The sequence below is a fragment of the Plectropomus leopardus genome, chromosome 2 (assembly GCF_026936395.1).
Source record: "Plectropomus leopardus strain MGB_pleo_1.0 chromosome 2, ASM2693639v1, whole genome shotgun sequence".
In the NCBI taxonomy this organism is placed as follows: Eukaryota; Metazoa; Chordata; class Actinopteri; order Perciformes; family Serranidae; genus Plectropomus; species Plectropomus leopardus.
Genome location: NC_142177.1, coordinates 6,391,489 through 6,408,930, shown reverse-complemented (window position 1 = coordinate 6,408,930; position 17,442 = coordinate 6,391,489). Strand labels below are relative to the sequence as shown.

The following is a 17,442-nucleotide window of genomic DNA, read 5'->3' as shown; positions in this document are numbered from 1 at the left end:
AGTGATCTACAGTATCTTCACTGGTTGTGTTGCCTTTTCCACCAACCAGTTTCATTCTGGTTCCTGCACCTCATTTTGAACTAAAAAAGAGAATTGTGAACCAGCGTAAAAAAGGGCTTCAATCAGTACACTTAAACAAATTAAGTTTATCCAAAGTTTGACAATAACAACTGCTTGGAAATTGAGTTGAGGAAACTTAATTTATTTCTGTGTCACCAATTGAAGTAATTATTTTAAGTTGCTTAACTATTCTCTTTTTGTCAGTTATGATTCATTTTGCTTTTGATAGGTCAACAGTCATTAACCAGTAACTACTTGGTAAATTTTTAAGGAAAAAAAGAAGATATGAAATACAAAACAGCCTTTCCTTTTAGTTGCTGCTCCATTGATTCAGTGAGATTTAGTGTTGCATTTCAAAGCATCTATTTAGATGTGGTAAACTTTCAATGTTTTCTGATGTAAAATTTTTATTTTATCTTCTGTTGGCTTTGCTGACAGCCAGCCAGAGAGGTTGGTAGCTTTTTCCAGTTTATTTATATTTTTATATATATTTTTTATATATTTTGTATATTATATGTTATATTTTTTATGTTTGATATACATAGGTCACTCTACATGGATAGCAGTTAACAATAATACCATATTACGCTTAACATGTGATCAAAAATTGATATTTGATACGGGAATTAATGAAAAAGTTTTGACCAAACATTGAATTTCTGCCATTTCTGCTGCCCTGAAACGTCACGCAAACCTCACACCTCAGCAACTCGGGAATCATTGCTATTTCACAATTTCCCACTCGTAATGAGTGTCATGAGCTTGTAACTTGTAAATACGGTAAATACGATATTTCCAAAGAACACGTGAAGGCGGCATTAAATTGAGAATCTAAAAAGTTGAATCTCAGCCGCATGTTTTCCTTAACCTGAAATGGGAACTACGGCAACATCAGTGGACATGTCATATTCTACAAAGAGAGGATGGAGAAGTCAAGTGAGAAATCATCACACATAAATAGTGTACAGTGGTCTCATTATAGCTTGCTTGTTTTGGGGGTAAAAATAAATGTCTGTACTGCCAGCATAGAAGTTTGCAGGTAATCAGTATGATCCAAGATTTTGCTTCAGCTATTTACTTGTGTTGATCATTGTGTAACATCCTCCATGATGGCACATCCTTGATTTCAGTGGTTCCATGTGAAACTGGTGGGCTGGTTTGGAGGATAGCAGCAATAAGGCTCCAAGAATCCTGACAGGAACCAGTTCAAGAACCAGAGCTAACTGAGTGGAAAAGTGTTATTAGTGGCCATCGTCAGGTCAAACAGGCTGGTAGAGAAGGGGCAAAGATGGCACACTCAAGCAAAGGGCTCTACTTTATGGCCCAAATCTGTGTTTAACAGACAGTATTTGAAAATGAGACTTTACTCATGCCCCCATGATTCTTTTGCATCATTTGATGGACTCATCTAAAGTGCAGAGGAGAGAAAAAAGAACAACAACATAAAAAAAAAAACTTTAATGACTGAAGAAGAAACCGCTTTTTGTTCTATTATCCTTCTGTTGGTGATTAAGGTCTATAGGGAGATAATTACGCTTTAGTGTGGAGTTAATGAAACGAAAACTTCTCTTTTCTTGTGAAAAAGGAAGGGCAGATCTTTTGTACTGCTATCTGCAGACATCTCCCACCCTTGACAAGTCACAGAGAGAATTGGTTTTGTTTTAAGGGGTTGCAGCCCCCTCCCTCCGCTGCCTGTCAGTCTGCGGCTGATATGAGGGATCTGTGAATGAAGCCAGAGTCAATGAGGTCTGTCTCCGCCGCACTGTTGCATCTGCCTGTCTGTGAACGTTAGGCACGCTGGAGAACATCAAATGAAAACATCACAACAGGTCATCTGGGATATGTGCTGATCTGAATAAAAAAAAAAAACCCCAGCGGGGCCAAAAAGGAATCGTTCTTCCCACTTCTTGCTGTTGTGTTGTTACTCCACTTAATGGTAACAAGCATGTGTTCGCCATCAGATGACCCCTCTTTGTCGGACATAAAAGGAACGCACGGATTCGAATTTATCACACGGCAACACGGGAGCCATCTGACTTCCTTTTGAACAAACGGAGGTGTTGACCGAGCCATTGTCTGGTATGCCCAAGCCGCGCGGCACAAGTGGCGGCCAGAGAGCACATATTAAACTGCCCTTGTGGAAGTTCACATCTGGTGTGTGTGCATGTGTGTGACCCACGCACATACACACACACCCCTCCAACAGCACTCTCACATTTCATCATCTGTTCTCCAGCGCCAGGGTGCTCCGGCACAAGTTGGCCGCTCTGGATCCATCTGTTGTTATTATTTTCCACTGATAATTGGCTTGAACAATGGAATGCCTGTGTCCCCCTTGCCTTTGAAACCCTACACCCTGTTTATTTTCCAGAGGTCTCATTTCTGCTCTCCCTCCTCTTTCTCTCTCTGACTCTCTTTCACCCCTCAATTTCTCCCTTTGCAGCCTCCCCTCACCTAGTGTCACCTCACCCCCACCCCCCACCCCCATTCCCCCTGATACATTTTGGCTTCACATGAAAATGACATTTTTGACTGCTCACATCAGTATGTGTCACTCAGCATCTGACACTCTAGATCAGTGATACTCAACTTATGGCCCGCATTCCTAATCTGGCCCCAAACCATTTTCTAATTCACAAAAAAAGAAAGAAAGTGATTCACACTGGGAATTGTTTTTGTACTTTTACAGCACAAAAGGTGTCAGAATGCATTAAACAGCACCGGAAATAGTGCTCGTTTATTTAAAAAAGTGGAGGATCTCCCACACCCCTAGCTAAGCCCCTAATGTCCTAAAATCCTAGATATGTCCTAAAACCAGAAAAATGTCTTAAAATCCTAGAAACGTTAAAAAGATCCAAGAAATGTCTTTAAATCCGAGAAATGTCCCAAAATCCTAGAGATGCCTTAAATCCTAGAAACATGCTAAAATCCGAGAAATGTCCTAAACTCTTACAATGTCCTAAAATCTGAGAAATGTCCTAAAACACTAGAAATGTCCTAAAATCCGATAGTAAAATTCTAAAATGTTCTAAAATCTAAGAAATGCCCTAAAATCCTGGAAATGTCCTAAAATCCATATATCTCCTAAAATATAAAAAAAATCCTAAAATCCTAGAAACATCCTAAATTCCTAAAAATGTCCTAAATCCTAGAACATTTATGGGGCTGCTGTGATTGGCCCTTGGCATCCTGTCATTTTGCAAATGTGGCCTCTAAGCGAAGCAAGAGAATTCTTTAAATTTTGTGGCTCCCATTCTCTTCCTTTTTTTTTTTAAACTCTGACGACAACTGGCAATCTCCTCTGAGAGTTTCCCCCATCACCACATGCTACTGCATTCCTGTCCTAAATGAGAAAAAAACACAGAGGGACAGATAGATGAAGAGAGTAAGAGGGAGGGAGGAAAGTATTTGAAACACTTAAAAAAGGGAGGCATGGAACATATAAATCCATTTTTATGCTTATTATTTTTTTCCCATTTCCACCAGGAGGTGTGTGAGGAGAAGCATATGTAAAGACAAATTAAAAGATCACAAGGTGCATTCTCTTTAATCCAGGACACACTTTTAATGAAAACCCACACCAAAAAAAAATGACCTAGTTAAATTAATTAAATTTGATATTTTAAAATTTAATTAGTGTTTTAGGTTGTAATTAAGCAGTTTCATGTTGAAGTCTTCATGCTGTGGACGCATTCTTGTGTATTTTATTTTATCAGACAATTAGAGTTTTATCACCAATCTGACAAAAAATAATATTGTCAAAATAATAAGAAAAGTTTGTTTAACCCTTGATCAAGTTGGCTTGATTTCTTTGAAAAAAAAAAAAAAAAACGGGAAGAAGGCAATGAGCAATGAAAGAGAATGACCCAAAAATTATCAAGTAGTTAGTGAAAGGTACAAGAAAATTACATGATAATTTGCATTAAAAAAAGACAAAAAACACGAAAAAGAAAGTAAAATACAACAACAAAAGCAAGGAAATGACCTGGAAATAGTGCTTAAAAAATTATTACAATTTTAGTTTTTTACCCTAGCTTTTTTTCTTTTTCAACATCTTTTTAAAAATCGTTTTGTAAATCTAATGATTTCTCGCAGTTAGTGGAACACTTCTTTCCAAGTTGCTCATTGCCTTTTTTCCCTATGTTTATGAAATAAATTGCACCAATTTCCTCGGGGTTCAAAGATTTAAACACTTGTTGAAAGGTGTCTGAAAGCAGCATGAGAAAAGTGATGTCGCGCCGGGTTTCAAAGGGTTAAATGTAGAACTCATGTTCAAGGTGCAAACAAGACATCACACCAGAAAGAGAAAAAAAAAAAAATCAAACGTCTCCTTTTGTTCCGGCTTCTCTATAAACTTCTGTTCTTCTCATTAAGGACATTTTTGAGGATTGAGGGAGCATTTCCTTTTTTTTTTTCCCTCTCCTTTCCCTTTTGTTCTGCCTCGTGTGACCGTGTTGATGTTCATTTGTTCTGCCTGCTCTTGTCTAATTAAAAGAGGCCAGGACAGGTAGGGCTCTCAGCAGGCGTCTGCTCTGTGCCAGTTCTTCATTTGCTGAGTGTTTGTGTTTATGCAAAGGGGGCCTCTTCCTGCATATTTAATCTAGAGCAAGGCACCAGCTTTTGTTGTGTTTAGACCACATACCTCCAGTCCCTCTCAACGCTGCAGCCTGGGCTCGCTCTGTCTCTCTCTCTCTCTCTCTCTCTCACGCACACACACACACACACACACACACACACACACACACGAACACACGAACACACACACCACTCCAACTACTCCATACCTGCATCTTTCCCTGGCAGCTTCTCCTCTCCTTCAGAAGTGGATTTGAAAACACTCAGTGCTTTGGAGGGAATCTGCATCAATATACAGTTTCATGAACACGATGAAAGTCTGTTTAACTGTTCATGGGTAAGTCTGTAAAGATTTCATTATCTTTCCCCGCTTTTCTCCTTTTTTTCTCCTCCTCCTCCTCCTCCTCCTCTCTTGCCTTTTATGGGACGCTGGTGGATGTATGCATGTGCATGTCAGTTTGTAGGTGTGTTCTGTAAGTGATTGACAGAGTCAGTGTTTCGGCTGTAGACGGCAACTGGTTTGATTGTAGTTCCCGAGTAGGAGTTCCTACTACATGCCCAGTGTTTATATGAAATATGATGCTGTGTGATATTGCAAATTGGTGAAGAAAGTCAATAAGTGTCCAATTGGATTGCTTGTTAGCTGAAGTTATTATTCTGTTGATAATTTTAATAATGTTGTGATCAAAAAATAGCAAATATTCGCATTGATCTGTATTGTCACTATATGCACAGGTACAATGAAACTTAATTTGGCCACTTGATCGTGAATTAAAAACAAAAACAAAAACAAGACGACAAGAGAAGAACAACAATGACAATGAAGTGCTCGCAGTAAGAGGAAAAGAACTATTTTAAGTTGCATTTTTGTATTTGTGTACATTATTCATGATTTTCTGACTAGTGTTGTCAAAGATATCGTTTTATGGACACACTTCTATTCTGAAAAAAACTGAAATAGTTTCAGTACTCCTTTTCCACAGCTGCAATTTCTTACTCTCTTTTATGGTCAATGTTAACTTTAGTCACTGTGCTGTTCTCTGCCACAGACCACAAAAAGAAAAGTTGCTTTGTCATGTTAAAGCCTATGAAAATCTTCAGTTACAAATGAACTCAGTTGCAAAATAAATGTAACTAATCAGTTACAGTCACTGAGAAAAGAAAAAGTAATTAATTTACAGTCAAACTGTTGGTTATTACAAAGAGGTTACAACTGTATATATATTTTTTGGCAAAAGGTTAATATATGCCATTCATTCTGTTGCATTGCATCTTTTCACTTGCAGAAATGTCTGTTGTTTGGCATATATCTCTGGACATTTTTCACCTATATTACCCAGTTTAAAACATTTCTTCTGAAAGTAATCAAATACAAAAAGTTAGATTAGCAGGGTAACTTGCAATCTGTAACCAAATAAATTAAAAAGTAACCTTTCCAACACTTTATCCTTTAATAAAAATGTTAATTTTATGCCCTCAGTGTCAGTTGTTCCCTTTGGTATTGCAAATGGCATCAAATATTGATATTGTTCAGGTAGGGCATGTCAGTGTGACATGTGATATCATCTTCTGGATATCGTAAAATCATAACTGCTGTCTTTTCCTGATTTTGATATTACAGTAAAGTGAAGTAATTCTCTGACTTGACCAGATTGTTCTAGCTGTTCTGTCATTTACCCACTCATTTATTATATCCATATTACTGAAGATCATGTATCAAAAATCTTATTGTGTTAATATTTTTGTGAAAGCAGCAGTAGTCAATCTTACAATATTGTCGCGATATCGTGATGTTTGGTAAAAAAAGGTTTCATTTTCTCCATATCGCCTCATCGATGTCAAGGTATTGAAGTTCCACTGTCGTGAAAACACTAATTTGGACAAAACAATCAAGAAAACAACTGGCAGATCAGTTGATAGTGAGCAGTTTGTTGCAGCCTTAGTTTTGTGTCCAATCTAAAACTTTTTTATCAAAGTGCCTGAATGATAAAATAAACTCATGCATGACCTACAACACTGTCAATAAAAAAAAAATCCTGCTGTCAGTATCTGTGTGTCTTTAAGCTATATATTTTAACAGATTTGAATTTCCATGAGAATGAAGATGAGAACAAAAAACTGTTGTATAGCTTAACCTGACGTGGGAATGTGTTGCGTAAGTTAAATAATTCACAGATGATTGGAAAGCATCAGCCAGCAGTTGGCCTGTATTTGCATTGCCCTGCTGTGGGTGTCCATGCAGCACTGGATGTGTGAAACAGCAAAAACACTCCCTTCTTTTCAGCGCCAGCAGGGTTGGAGGTGATAGTAAGTGGTAACCCCACGGTGATGCGTGAGGGTATTAGTTCCTCCCTTCACTCATCGCCTCTTGTTCTTCCTTTGTCTTTGTCTGGGGAAATGGAATCTGCAGCTTATTGATATTAATAGCGCACAGGATCCGTGGTCGGAGAGGAGCCGGGACCTGGGTGAGAGTGGAAACCTGATATGGCTGGGTAGAGTTGACAGTCCTCCTACTTGACAGAGTGGAAAAGGGGTCGCTTATAAAAATAGGATTGCATAATGTTCGCTGTTTGTGTGCTACATGCATGATAAGGGCAGAACTTTTTGGACTGATATCATTTGCAGTGTGCAAGTGTGAGACTTTTTGGCGGACAAAATACTTCACAAAGTGTAGTTTTCTTATGGGTTATTCTCACCGATCAATAGATTACAATTCCCAAAGGCACAGATTAGCACGCACTGCTTATCCACTTGATAGGACTTTTTTTTGCAACGAGCTCATTTAAATAGTGTAAAGAAATGTGTGGCCTTATTTGTTTTGGGTTAGGAGTGAAATTCCACTTCCTTGGTTCTAAGGCTGCAAAGCTCTCTGTTTGCACTCTGTGTACTTTGTTCTTAGCTCAGCAAAACGTGAGGGCAGGTCCAAAGAATCAGGGGGGATCAGACAGGCCTGACATTCACCAGACTGCACTGTTGCCTTTTAAGCTGAGGAAAGAAAAAAAAAAGTGAAAAAACGCAGCCAGAATAAGGGCTGGCTGGATTGAAGTTGGGTTTAATTGGTGGGTTTTGAGTCTGTTTGCGTGTCAGAAAGTGCTGTTGTTTACAGTCTATGTGGGTGTTACAATATAATGCCAGGATCCTGCCAATCACATCAAAAAGAAAAAAACAACAATGCTTGTTTTTTTCACTTTTTCAAATGCTTTTTTTTTCTTCTCTGTCTTTACGAGACTCGGCCATGTTTTTAATTTAATCAGTCCTTCTTAATAAAAGCGTCGAAGAAAAACGAGGGAGAAAAATAGTGTGCTGTCAGCCCTTTTAGCGGATCAGATCATACAGTAAGCAGCTGCGTTTGTTGAGAAGTGAGTCATGCTTTTGATTTTCCTGTGTTTCAGAGCACAGACAGTGACTTGGAAAATCTCCTGCACACACCCTAAAAACAAACACCAGTGACCCTGTATATACAGTAGATATCCCTGACTCTCCTACGCCCTCTTCTTCTGCACACAATGCTCTTTAATACACATTCACCAGCCTTTCCCAGTGTTAACCAGTGTTTCTTTTTTTAAATTTTTATTCAAACACACGGTGAGGCCCCGGCATGATAAATAGATCCTGCCGATTTATTCAGGTGCTGCTACTAAGTGATCGAAACATCCCGAGGACGGGGCTGTAAAGAAGCGAGAGACAACTCTGGCAGCCTCCTATTGACAACCATTGAGTTGAGCATTAATTAATATGGTAATGATGTGTGAAGGTTCATTAACGAGCCGCCACAGAAGTAGCCACAGATACAGTATTAAGCGTGCTTAGAGTAATTAATGGAATAACTTTACTTAGTGGTAAATATTCATGGGGCCCTCAGCTTTTTGTCTGCGCCGTGTGAAGAGAGAGGAGAGCCTGTCCATTAGAGGAGCTGAAGAGCTGTCCACAGTGAATGCGGGGCCTTTTGTTGGGATTGGGTGCGTTTCAGTGGAGGGGTATTAATTCATATTTTGAACATGCAATCTTACAACAAAGCCAAAGGCACTGATAACATACCTGGGACTAGAGAGTGCATTGTGAAGCCATAACCCCCCCCCCCCCCACCACTAATAGGGAAGTCCACTTCACAGGTTTGTGGACAGAATGAAATGAGTCTTTGTTCATGCTCACATGTAACCACAGCAGTTCATTACCATAGCAAAAAACCCTTCTGATTGTCCATTTCCTCTGCAAATCGGGTGTTTGCATGTTTTTTCTCCCCCCCCCACACACACAATTACAATGATGCCTGTGGTATTTGCATAGAGAACGGAAACATTTATTTGGATCATCTGGTCCTCTGAGGGTATCAAGCTAGTGGTCATGCTATCTATTGCAAACACCAGTCTAATAGCAAACTATAGCCATGTCTCAAATCATATTACTACCCATTGTACGCTAACATGTCTATCACTGTACTTTGTAGTAAGCCCATTTTGGAAGGGTTGAGTCACCTCAAATCAAACATGGATGTTATGCACTTTCCGGAAATGACGGTTGCAAAATCTGACAGCTTTTCTTCCTCTGCTCAGTCATTTGCAACGATTGTCAGTCCCCCAAAATGTACGTATGCTTGCCATATCTGCTTGTTAGCTCACTTGACTTTTTATGTAATTATCTTGGGGCCTTGGGAGGTCTGCTTGTATCTAGATCTCAAAAAAGGACCAAATAGCTTCAGCATTCATTCCTTTTGCAGCAGAAAGCCAAGATGTCTGTCTTCTCCGCCATCACATCATGACCTTATGTTACCTTACCCTATGTGCCGTGCAAATGTGGTATTTTGCCCTGATTATGTCGGTATTTCCCCATAACAGCTGCAGGAGATCTTTTTTTTTTCATAATCCTTTTTATATCAATCTAAGATGATAACAACAACATAAATAATAATGTAATATCTGAAACATCGCTGTCATTGCGCTATACATCCCCTGCAGTGCAAAAATGTGTGGTGGCACCAGAGGAAATGAGTGATGAATCTACCATGATGACTTTGCACTCTGACCATTAAAATGAGCAAAAAACTAAGTAATGCACATAGTTCAAATAAATAATGGTGTTAATCAGTGTGTTTCATGTTTCATGTTAATCAGTTATTAGGGTTAATTGACTTACATAACCTTTTAGTTTAGGATGTACAGATTTAAGGGATATAAAGAATTTGGAGATACTCCAGGAAATTACATCACAATAGGCAAAAATAACAAAGTAGGGCACTGCTGGAGCGTTTCTATTGCAGAGTTCAAAGGGTTAAAAATTAACATGCTTTCACAACATGTTTCTATATATAAATACATATATATATATATATATGTATTTATGAATGACAGCTGCAGCATTTTGTGAATATTTACAACTTGTCTAGCATCTAACTACAAATCTAATACCAAAATCTTCTATGATCTAATATAACATAATCTTCTAAAACACATGCATAAACACCAAACATAACTTGAGCTCATACATCATATAACTTACGCCACACATTAATGCTTCATAAGATGTCCATCTGTTAGCTAGCTAGCAAGCTATGGTTCCCGGTATTGTTTGTGGTACCAACACAACATATATATATTTTCACTGTGCTTTCGTCTCTGTATTGTTGGCTGACATGACACAAGTTTAAAGTGTGTCTCTTTTGCTGCGTAATGGCAACATGAAATGATTGAGGGTGAGAAGCATCCAATGTTCCACGATCAGCTTTTTGACCGTTATGAGTGCACCATCTGGGTCCTTGTGCACTGCATTTTGCCATACGTCTCAGTGTGCATGCACCTATGCACCCAAAATATCAAGTCTAAGCACAGAAGTGTGCAATTTGAGACACGCCGTATGAGATTTTTCTTTGTCAGAAACCTTTGTTGTGCTATTTTCCACTTTGTTTAACACAGAACACCTACAACATCCTCTCAAGATTTCACCAGAGAAGCTTGCAAAATGCTCCTTAGTTCCCTTTGTCTTCTGAAATTGTTGCATTTTGATTCATATTCTTAGCCTAAGCCTCTTACTGAGCATGCACATAACCCACCTAGGTGGGTAATTATCTCAACCAGGAGTTGTTCTATTCCCTAAAATCTCAATGTGGGAGTGTGTGATGGGCTCGGTTTTCCCAACCGGGCGAAGCAGCGTGTGCTTGTTTATCCTCACCCTACGTTCTCCGCACCCCCACTGTTCTAAATGGCAATATTACAGCTTTGTGCTGTTTGAAATGGAGACAATTATCTGTTTAGGCATTACAAGATGGGCATTATTGTACAAGGAGAAAAAGGCGTGCAGCTGCTATCAGGATCCCGTTGTTGCCTTTTCTCTCCAATACAAATTTTCCGTCATTAAAATGATGGAACATTTATCTAAATGGATGTTATGCGTTGGGTAAACTCATTTAGCTCCCGGGGCTCTTTCAGGTGATGGGAATTAATGATGTTTAGTAGTTTGAAACTGAAAATATCTGTCATTTGTCACCACTCGCCATTGATTTACGATTCCATTGATGATATGTTAATTGAAGTGTAATGAATCACAATAATAGGGTAGTTGTGTGGGAATGGTCCATTTTGGATGATTGTTCAACCTCTCGGTGGAGTTCATAGCGAGCCGCGTGTTGACTCGCGTTTTCAACAAGGGCATTTAACACGTAATTAATGCAGAAACTGGGCAAGTCGGACCGCTGTGTTTTTTTTTTTTTTTTAATCTTTGCTCAGTCTGCTTCAGATAAACACTCACACAAACGCCCGGCCACAGTTTTGACTGCCAAATGTAAACGGCAAAAAAGAACAGTGGGAGAGGGAGTGGGAGCTTTTTTTTTTTCCTTTCATATTTGGATATGCTTTAATGCTTTTATTCAAATGCACCTGAGATATTGCCCCACAGTCACTTCTCAGTTTACCATAAAAATAAGATTTTGTTTCCTTTTTTTATTTATTTTTTTGCCTCCATCTTTCCTTGCCTGGGTTGAGTGCTCTGTTAGGAAAGCTGTGTGCATGCAGATCGGGGGGGGGGCTGCCCAGGGGCAGTTAAGTGCAGGGCAGGTACACCGTGCTCGCCACTTGGGGGCAAGACGGGCCTCTACTGTCCGCGTTATGAGAAGTTTTTGTCTTGCAAATAAAGCGTTCACTCACATCAGACAGCCTCCATTGTTCATGTGTTATCATCAGTGGGTGTAGTTGTAGTTAACAGACCAGGATGCGTGTGACGGTGACAACAGAAGGCTACAGGACGGTAAGTATCCTTGCGTCCCCCTGAGATGAAGTGGTGGCTGCACAGGGACTGACTCCAAAACGCTGGAAAGCAAACAGCACAGGAATGCAGAGAATTGATTTTTTTCCCTGACAATTTCTCCAAACATGTTATAAATTCTAATCAACAGCAACTGGTGGGCAATGCTATTTAGCAGCATTTAGTTTACACCCATGTGTTTCTTGCTATAAATTGGCTCGTGGGTGCTGTTGACAGGCATTATGGTGTGCAGTGGTAATCATTTCATAATTATAAATAATTCTCCATCTTGTGTCCGCAGGGTGAGGAGGCTGTTCTACCACCGCTGGAACTGAAGATTGCTTTAAATAAGCAAGCCCTTGTAGAAGGTAAACACACCATCATTCAGCAGACCCTAGTCCATGTGCATGTGTGTGTGAATGCTGTATTGAATTGGCTTAATAATTAACTGAATGCAGCCGGGTTGTCTTGTTTGTGTACTGTAATATGAGTGTGTGTGTGTGTGTGTGTGTGTATGTGTGTGGCGAGAGAAGGAGGGGGCAGGAGGGTTCGGCAGGTGCACTCTGTGTTACTGTAGATGGTGAGTAATATAGAGACAGTTCCCCCTGAAGGTCAAAAAGGAGTGAGTAAGAAGTTGTGATGAGTAATTTGAAATAATGCTGAAGAAAGGGAGGACACGAGAATGAAGATTGCTCAACGTGGAGATATTTGTGTGTTTGTTCGTGTTGACATTTCTTGGGAAAAGCCGAAATATGGTAATGCGATGTTTACCAAACAAGAGAGGGGGGAGGTTTACCGCACTCAGTCTTGTTATCGTTGGCATCTCAGTCATTCTGGTGGATATCTTGTGTTCGCTTCTCACACCCGTCTGCCTATCTGAGAAGGTTTGGGGCCCCTGCGATGTCAAACCTGTGGCATGAGTGAAACGCTGAGGCAGAGTAGGACTGTGTGTGTGTGTGTGTGTGTGTGTGTGTGTGTGTGTGTGTGTGTGTGTGTGTGTGTGTGTGTGTGTGTGTGTGTGTGTGTGTGTGTGTGTGTGTGTTTGTCGGGAGGTGTTAACACTTCAGGAACTCAGGGCTTCAGAGGAAGAGTGCGTCTGTTTTCTGTCTCTTGCAGCTTCATCCTCATCATCATCTCCTCCTCTAATTCTATTATTTGTTTCATCTTTATCACGTCTTCTCTGTGTCTCGTTTGCTCTCTCACTCCATCAACACGCTATGACTTGTAGGTAGATTGGTAGGACATGTGCATGTAATGTGCCGAGTAATGATGGTGCATTACAAAACAATGAGTCTGTTTCAAACAACATATGTGAGATGTACCTCTCTCTCATTCATTTGTGGGATTTTGACGTTTGATTAAGTTCATTATATTAAAAAGACAAACATGCTGCTTTCATTTGAAGGTTTGCATAGATTTAAAAAAACAAAACATTTACTGGAGAAAAGGCTTCTCGATTTTAGGGGAGAGTCCTCCATAGAACCCATTTTCATCAGATATTTTGAGCTGAGGGTTCAAGGGGCCCCCTTTAAAAATGGCAATGCCAGTTGTTCCCTCACCGAAATTAAGCCTGACTTTGGAGCATAATTTAGGCCCCTTCCCGGTAAGCTATGCTGACATGATTGGTGCCAATGTTCACTTTAGATTTTTTTTTAAAAAACTGCCTCTTAAAGACGGTAATATATCACCCTCCAGTTATTTTCACCACTTGGAAAGCCAGCAATTGTATCGGGGCCATTGCCTCCCCTGGCCCCCCCTTTTGGGGCACCACTGCCTGCCCATGAAGGGCTATTTGAGAACAGCTTATTCTTATAGTTTTCTTGTGGAAATAACAGTATTTTCGTAGAAACATTTCCAAATTCTAATTTTTCGTAAACTCATGCTGATAGCTGATAATTCAGTTTTCATGAGTTAAAACAAAATGCTAAAATGTGAACATTTTCTCTCCAGAAAAAAAGGAAACTGAGGAAACATTCATTTAAGTGTTAAAATCTTCTACCTCTAATGTATATATTTAAACAGCACTGAGTTTAAGAATTGAGCACAGAAACAATGTAATATATCCAGTTACATGATAGAAGAAATGATGGCACTTCAGGGCCACTGTCTGATTTTCAACAAAGCCGTCACTGAAACATTATTCTCATCTTAAATATTAACTGCAGCAGTGCCTCTGTAGAGTTTCAAAAAAGTGAGAGCAGCTGTAACTGTCGTCGTTACAGCTAGCAATGGCTGCAGGATTTCAGCCAGACTAGTTCTGTCTCCATTGTAAGAGGAGGCCCCTCATCACCACAATAACGTCCACCAGCCTGCACTCCTCTTTTATTTGGTCCAGACAATTACCCCCACATTTGGAAAACAGACTTGGAGCAAATTGGAAGTGGAGGATTCCTGCTGCTGCTGCTGTTTATCTGGAGTGCATTCTCCGCATAGTCAGGTCCGCTCCAGCAGGCCCCTCAGCTGCCGGCTCCAGATGTAAGATCAGCCCACGAAAATCCTCCAAATGGTTGTGTAATTAATGTTAATGTGGCAAAATCAGCCTAATGATTGACACAACTTTTCCAATGTGATTTTGATTGCATCGCTAATGCAAGAAATCCCTGCAGCAGCTTATGGGATTACCATGTCTTGGTGTTTAAAGCTCTTTAATACAGTGTATGTGTTTGTGTGTGAGAGCATGGCATTCATTTTTTTGTTATACATTTAAAGAAACTGTGTATTTATCATTAATTGAAATGTAAACGAGGAGCCTTTAAAGCTGTCTGACAAAAGTTTAGATTTGGAATACTTCTCATCATTTGGACATATCTCAGCGCTGAGGCTCCTCTTATATGTGCGGGCTTGTTTTTTTTTTCCAATTTATTCAGACCTGATGACATCCAACTTCCCAGAAAAGTGCCTCTGCTTAGAAGAATCCTCAGATGCCCAAAACATGTTTTCTCTGTTTTTTGAGGGCTTCAAAATGTTATCGTCTCATGCCGGACTTCATTTGAATTTCATGAATCCATGTAAGGGAGAGAAGAACACATCATGCAAACACTCTTGTAATTCCTCTTTTGCTGTAAATGCTTTGGTTTATATTGCCTTAGTTTCAGCCGTTGAGGTTGCTTTATTTAATCCACTTTTTTATGGAAGTGTTAAGAATAAACAAGTGGATTCATGAGTTGGACTCGCAGAAAGGTTGTGTGCAGATTTATGCTGGGATGAAAATAGGGCCTGTGTAATAGTTCCCTTGACTGCATTTATTGCTTACTTTAAAAAAGTAATTTCTTTATATCAGCATCAAGCTGAAAATTGCCATGTATTAGTATTAGGCTTGGTAAGCTTCTAATTCTGTGGCATTTACAGCTGGCTGTGTTTCCATGCATTTATAACACTTTGATTCTTAAGAGCTCCTTTAATCGCTTATGCCTAGCTCGGAACATAATAAACAACTCGCTGTAGCAAAAGTGCCACATGGGGGAGATTTCTAGCAAGAAAGTTAAACGCTCCTGTCACTGGCGGTTTTGTTGCTGTGTTTTTCATGCACCGCAAGTGCCGTAATCTACTCTCCGAGCTTGGCTGCTGTAGTTAAAAACAGTGACAGGCAGAATAGATGCAAGGCAGCGTGAAAATGAAAAATTACAGTCCCTACAAAAGACGTCACAATGGAGACGCAGGCGGAGACAGCGTGCTTGTGCCTTTTCCTGCTGATTGAGATCACAGGACGTGTCAAAGCCTTCTAAACACCCTCACCTGACCGCCGTCTGCTTTCCCTATCTGATGCTCTGCTCCCATCAGCTGCTATCAAGACACACACACGCTGGCAGATCGCCTGCCTCTGTATTGTCTGGCTAAACAGGTCGCGCAGTTAAATGCACGCCTCATGCCGAATACAATATGTCACACAATGGAGCAACATTCTTATTTTCTCTTGCATCTCCTGCAACTTTCATGTGAATTATCTTCCGCTGTGAGGTAGAAAGAACTGATAATGTTATCACAGATGTGTTATCTTGAAGCTACTTAAAATATCTTTTTGGGGGAGAAAAAAACGCGTTTGGCAAGTTTCAATCTATTTTTCTATCAGCATCAAACAGACGGCGTCTTCTTTTGGTCTGAAACATATTGTATAAACTCTGGTCTGCTAGGTGGAGTGAGGAGCTTTGATAATGCCTCCCTGCTATACCAGGTGCAGACAGCTAACAGTCTTTGTGAGAGATTGACTGAGGCGACAGAAGTAAGCAAATTCCATCTGCCGATGAGTTGTCTTACAGCAAGATGAAAAGAAAATCACAAAAGTGAGGAATAGTGTCAAAGCTCTCTTTTGTTTTTGAGCTGTGGCCTTGTGCCTCGGCTTCAGAAAAAATGAAATACAACTAATAACTTGAACTGATTTGTTGTCTTCTGAGCAAAATGACTATACGGGTTCTTTTTTTTGTGTTAACCCAGGCCAGCATCTGTCAGACTGCCTTTACTGCAGAACAATATACTGTACTAGAACTGGAGGGATTTCAAATATAACTCAATATATGTGCACACCAGGGTTTGTAAGGCTATGAAAATCCTGGGAAGACAGGGAATTTGCTAATAGCAATTCCCAGGCCTGGAGAAGTGTTAGAACACTTAACATACTGACATTTTTGGGAAAGTCATGTAGGACCATTGGGAATTTGAAAATTCAATGATAATTTCAATTTTTACAGTTTTTGGCTATGGTAAATTTCACAACTTTTTGTTTCTTTTAAAGAAAACATGTGGAAGGCATGTTGTCTTTAAAATTCACCAGTAATTAAAAACAAACAAAAAAAAAAACAATCACCATTTTTTCTTGAAAGTAAAAAAAAAAAAAAGGCAAATTTTATTCTTTCAAAATTGCCAAAACATATTGAAGAAAAAAAAAAAACTTGACCAGCATTTTTTTTTCTTTAGAAATCACCCAAAAATTTTAAAGATAAAAACCTGGACATTTAAAAAAATGTTATAGAAAACATGTCTTCCAAACCTGTCGGCCATGTTTTCCCTAAAATCAATGGCAAAATAAATACAAAACACAGGAAACATTGTAAGCCTCGACCCTAAAGCCAAAATTCAAAGCCTAAGCCCCTCCCCAGTGCTTAAAAAATGATTTAACATGCCTACCTGTTGCTGCACCAGACTCTCCCCTTTCACAAATAACAAACAGTCCCTAGCTTATATTGAATATTTGGCTCTAGTCATTATGTTTTAAATAATATATATTTTAAAAAAGCTATTGTATAGTAATGAAAATGAACCTAAAAGGAGTATTGATGGTCGTTTCAGAGAATGTATGGTCTTTAGAATTTGCTTCAAAGTCATGGAAAAGCCATGGAAATGTATTGATAAAAAGCATATGAACCCTGACATGCTGTCCCCCTACATTTGTATGTTATGACACGTTAGAAAAGACACTTGTTTATGGTTTGCAGAAGGTCTCTGACTATGTAAGGCAATTCAAAAAAGTTCCTCCAAGCCCCAGTCATTCTTATTTGGATAGTTTTGACTTTGTTGCAATCACTTCATGTCATGGTAAATATCACTTTGGCAGTCCTTTGCTTTCTCCGTTTATTTTAG

At 39.5% G+C, this 17,442-nt stretch overlaps 1 protein-coding gene across 13 annotated transcripts in view; it reads left to right on the top strand.

Annotated features, from left to right (window-relative positions):
* Positions 1 to 17,442, top strand: part of foxp1b (forkhead box P1b) — a 206,456-nt gene that overhangs the window by 58,687 nt on the left and 130,327 nt on the right. For all 13 annotated transcript variants that reach the window (XR_015777714.1, XM_088083576.1, XM_088083551.1 and 10 more), the window contains one exon: positions 12,170 to 12,236. The gene's annotated coding sequence lies outside the window, so the exon portion shown is untranslated. The remainder of the gene's footprint in view (positions 1 to 12,169; positions 12,237 to 17,442) is intronic.